Consider the following 5,209-nt stretch of genomic DNA (forward strand, 5'->3'; position numbering starts at 1 on the left):
CAGGGCCGGGCCCGAGCGCCGGCTGCGCCCGTGCAAGTCCCATCAGGTCTGCTCACACTTCACACACTCACACACATACCCCGCCCCTCCACTCTTTCACTCACACTTTCTGCTCACACCCCGCCCCCTACGCGCCCCAGACCCGGGCGGCGCCCCCCGCAACCTTAAAAAAAAAAAAAAAAAAAGCAAGCTTATACTTAAAAAAATCTTTTGGCGCCATATTAATGACGTACTTAAAATTTGCCATTTCTCCCTGCGTCAAAAAGACGTTTCTTTGCAAATAACAGCCTGGAGGCGACACTCGCGGAGGGAACGAGGTTTGCACTGAGCACCCCGCCCCCCGGGGCCCTCCAGCGCTGGAAGACCCTCGCCCTAGGCCCTGCTTCTGAATCGCTGGTTTTAAAATGCGAATCGAATAAATCGCGTGGCGTTTTGCAGCGCCAGAAGTGAGCAGAAAGTGCTGGCAGGAGGGGAGTGGAGGGGCGCACGCGAGTCTTGGGGAGGGGGCGCGGCCCTCCTCCCCGCACCCACTCCAAATGGAAAACTAACATTCCGGGCGGGGGAACTTGAAATTGTAGGCGACCTCAAGAAAAGAGGGGCGGTCCGTAGAGAGGGTCCCCATTGGGCTCGTCGCCCCCTCCCCCCTCCCGAGTGCCTCCTGGCGCCTAGCGCTGCCCCGCATTTCCGGGGGGTGGAGAAGGCAGTGATGGGTGGGTGGGTGGCTGGTTGCACATCCTGGCCCCAGTAGGATTTTGCCCCGGGGCGACCCCTTCCTCCTTGCTCTTCCTTCCCATTACCCCGAAAGGGTTAAAAACCGAGGGGTAACTTCCAAAGGCTGGCACATGGCGAGGAAGCGGGGCGCCCCTCTCCCCACCCTTCGTCTCCTCGCCCCTCCTCCTCCGGCTCCACTTCCCGACTTGACCTTGTGGTGCACAAACAGTGCGCTCGGATCCTCGCAGTTTCTGGAAGAAGAGCCTGCGCTCGCCAGGCGGGCGGGCTCTCGGGCTGCTAGCCGGCGGTGGCGGGGCCTTGGGTCTGTTCCCGGAGCCGCGGGCCACACCCACCCAACCCGCTGCGCCCGCCGAGCTCACCTTCTCTCGAGGAAGGAGAAAGACTGGCCTCCTGGTCAGGGAGGAATCGGGGGTCAGGCTTCAACCTCCTCGGAATGCCTCTGACTGGGGAGGGGGTGGTGTGGCCTCGGGAAGAGGTTGTGGGGAGCCTGGCCCAACATCCCCAAAGCATCGTGGCCAACTTTTTCTTCCCCCTCATGCTCGGCTGCCCCTCAAAGATTATCCAATAATTTTTCAGCTCACCTTTGGCTTTGAAGGCATGTGGGTGAGTTTTGAATGGACACCAGACTTGCCTTCCCTCTCCAAGACTGAAGATTGTTTATTCTTCCTTACCCCTCCACCCCCTTCCATGGGAAGATAAATATTCAATTTACATAAGATGACATTTATGTGACAATTAAGAAGATTCCCCGATGGAATGTTGTGAACACATTTGCTTATAGGAGAAATAAATCTAATAATAAACAAACTCATAATAACAGCACAAATCCTTTGACAGGGCGGATTGTCTACCCAACAAAGAGGGAGATGATGGATGCTGAAATAAGCAGTTTTTGCAACAAGAAAGAAATATGAGCTCAGAGTCACTGCAACATTTCTTCTTCCTTGGCCTTCATTCACAAAGTCTGAGGATAATTGTCTGGCAAGGGGATGGTCTGGGTATTACCTCCCAATTAGACCTGGCTGTGGCTCTCAGTGGTCAATTGGTGGGATTTTTCCCTAGCCAAGTTCAGAGCCTGGAAACAGGTGTTGCAGACTTGGAGTGTGCAACAAAATGGTTAAATACTTAGGTTCTAATCCTGGCTTTGCATTTTGGAAGTTGTGTGATGTGGGCAAGTGAATTCATCTCCCTGAATCTCTTTTTCCTTTTGGGTAGAATGGGGTGGTTGGAGGGTTGCTGAGGCCATGTGTGCACATATACATATATGTATGTATGTACATATACATGTGGTATGTGTAAAGCAGCAGCTGGCACAGGGTGCATAGTGCTCATTAGCACTTTGCCTGGTACCTAAGTGGGGTTTTTCTTGGAAGGGTGAAATTGTTCTCTGAAGCTTGATGGTCAAGGTCCAGATGTCCATTCTGGGGTGGGAGTGAGGGTACCAGTTTACAGTGGCGCAGTCTAAAGAGATGACCTCCAGAGATGAATGAGGGAGGGGTGACCATTTAAAGTGCACCTGCCATGTACTGGTGATTTTGTAAGCTATTCCATCTCATCCTCCCGCAAACCTCTTCTTACCTGTTCAGAAAGGTTTAGTAACTTACCGCAGCCATACGGCTAGTAAGTGCTGGCAGAATTGGCTCCTAGGTCTAGCTGACCTTGAGACCTGCGTGGTTTCTATTTTACCACACTGCCAGAAAGAAAAAGTATTACTATTATTGGTTTGATTGGGGATGGGGAGATCTGACTGCTATCTTGGCAAGAAGAATTTTATGAGCGGCACTTTGCTTCTGAGGTGGTTCCCTGACTTGGGGTGAGACCCAGGCCTTCTAATGAGCCCTTGAAAATACCTCTTGCTTAGGACTATCAAAACCCTTGGATTCCCACAGCTCTTTGCTGCTGTTTAAGGTTAACCTTGGAAGCTTTAACAGAATGATAACGATAAAGCTAATTGTAACTCCTTAATCTTTATTAAAAGTCTCACAAATCATTCATTAACTTTTTTTTTCCCCCTTTTTCCACAACCTCTACTTTGGATGTAATCATTCATTAACTTTTTACAGGAAAGAAATGAGAAGAAACAGAGTTCTTGAGATGTAATCCTTCGTTTTTCTCAACAAGCCTCCCGTATGCCAGGCACCATTCTTGGTGTTGGGGACACAGCACACACACACACACAAATAAGTAAATAAATAAAATAAACAAATGAGGGGGTGGGGCAGGGAGAGCATCAGGAAAAATAGCTAATGCATGCTGGGCTTAATACCCAGGTGATGGGATGATCTGTGCAGCAAAACCACCACGGCACATGCTTACCTATGTAACAAACCTGTACATCCTGCACGTGTATCCCAGAACTTAAAAAAAAAAAGGTAAAAATGTTAGCTGCTAGAGTGAGCAGGTTATTAAAATTGGACATGATTTTATTCTAAACTCCAAAATATAAAAATATATATTATGCTTGAAAGTGATTAAGTGCTGTGGAGAAACTCTTAAGTAGGAAAGGGTGATACACAATGTGGGAGTGCAGTTTTAAATAAAATAGGGAAGTTCTCACCGAGAAGACAGTCTTTGAGAAAAGGAGGTAAAGAAGTGAACTGTATGTGGGAGTATGTGTGTATGTACATGGGGGAAGAGAAGCCAGCTGTTCTTAACCTGGAGACCACAGACTCTCCTCTCCATGGGTCTGTGGATAGAATTCAGAGAATCCTTGACCTTAGATGAGAAAAAAATTACAACTTTATTTTCACTAATTAAAATGTAGCATGTTCTTCAATTATGAATACAGATAACAAGTCAGTGATATTACCAACACCTGTGACATTATTGCTGGTAGAAATCACAGATATTTTCATATCACTAGAATTGTTGCAAATATCTTAAAATATTACACTTCATGAGTAATTTATTGAAAAAAATATCATTTTACTCATCACTACTCCAAAATCATGGTGCTAGCTCTTGTAATTTAATGAATTAATAGAGAAGCACATATATACGTTTAAATATTTTGAGAGTTGTATTTCAATACAATTGGTTTTCTTTATAATTTGTGGAACTTATTTTATGGATTTAAAGATACTCTACTCGGAAGGAGTCCACAGGTGTCACAGACTGCCAAAATAGTCCATGGCACATGCACAAAAAAGGTTAAGAACCAAGGTCTCTAGAGACCAGCAAGTGCAATGCCTCTGAGGCAGGAATGTGCTTAATATGTAAATGAAAGAGATTATATAGGGCCTTGTAGGTTGTTGTTAGGAAGTTGCCTTTTGCTGGAGTGATGAGAGTTTTGAGCAGAACACTGACATGATCTGACCCTGGGTTTAACAGGTCTCTTAGCTGTTACATGGAGAACAGATTAAAGAGGCAAAGCTGAAGCAGGAAGGCCAATTAGGAGACCACCTGAATAAACCAGGTGAGAGATGATTGGACCAGAGCCGTAGCAATCGAAGTGGTAGAAAGCGGTCATCTATGTTTTGAAGGTAGCTCTGACAGAATTTGCTGATGGTGTGAGAGAAAAAGAAAGAAATCAAGGACAGTGATAAGTGTTTTACCTTGAACCAATGGAAAGATGGAGTTGTCATTAACTGAGATGGAGGAAACTGGAAGGAGTAGGTTTTAGGGGATTAGGAGCTCAGTGTTGGACATATGAAGCTTGAGATGCCTATTAGACATTCAAGTGCAGCCATTGACAGGCAGCTAGACATGAAGCCTCAGCTCAGGGGCGAGGTCTGGGCTGAAGATGTCATTTGAGAGTGGTCAGTGAGCATATGGATGGTATTTAAATTTGAGATCATCAACTAAGTGAACATAGAAAGAGAAGGGGCTCAAGGATGGTGCCCTTCAGCACTGTAGGGTGAAGAGGTCTGGAAGATGAAGAGGAATCAGCAAAAGTGTTGTTAATGTTGTTTAAAAAAAAAAAAAAAGCATTAAAAGAGGTAGGAGGAATATCCTGGAAGCCAAAGGAAGTGAGAGAGAGTTTCAGGAGGGAGGAAAGCCTTATGTCCAAAGCTGTGGAGGGGTCAGACAAGCTGGAGGCTGAGAATTGATCATTGGATTCATCAACATGGAGGTTACTGGTGTCCCTGACAAGAGCCATGTCAATGGAGTAATGCTAGCAAAAGCTTGATTGAAATAGTTCGAGATAGAGAGGGAAGATTTCTAGTTGTCACAACTTGTTCTCAGATGCTAGCTGAAAATGAGATGTCCTCTGTATAGATTTATCTGTGAATGTGTATAGAGATGAATAACTATATACCTGTAGAAATTTAATTCAAACAGCTTTTGTTGAGGATCTTCTATGTACTAGGCATGGTCATGGATGCTACAAATACTGAGAGAAATAAAACACATTAATTGCCTTCCAGGGGTCACAGTCTAGCAAACTTTGTTGGCACACGAAATACACACAAATCAATATACGTGACTAAATACACATAGTCACTCTAGACATCAGTTTTTCATGTGTAATAGACAC

General features: G+C 45.6%; 1 protein-coding gene across 1 annotated transcript in view; it reads right to left on the reverse strand.

Annotated features, from left to right (window-relative positions):
* JADE2 (jade family PHD finger 2) overlaps nucleotides 1–1,034 on the reverse strand; it is a 56,827-nt gene extending 55,793 nt beyond the window's left edge. Inside the window, exon 1 of the mRNA XM_011969211.1 lies at nucleotides 923–1,034. The gene's annotated coding sequence lies outside the window, so the exon portion shown is untranslated. The remainder of the gene's footprint in view (nucleotides 1–922) is intronic.
* Nucleotides 1,035–5,209: the final 4,175 nt, after the last annotated feature.

This window comes from Mandrillus leucophaeus, unplaced genomic scaffold (assembly GCF_000951045.1).
Source record: "Mandrillus leucophaeus isolate KB7577 unplaced genomic scaffold, Mleu.le_1.0 Scaffold88, whole genome shotgun sequence".
In the NCBI taxonomy this organism is placed as follows: domain Eukaryota; kingdom Metazoa; phylum Chordata; class Mammalia; order Primates; family Cercopithecidae; genus Mandrillus; species Mandrillus leucophaeus.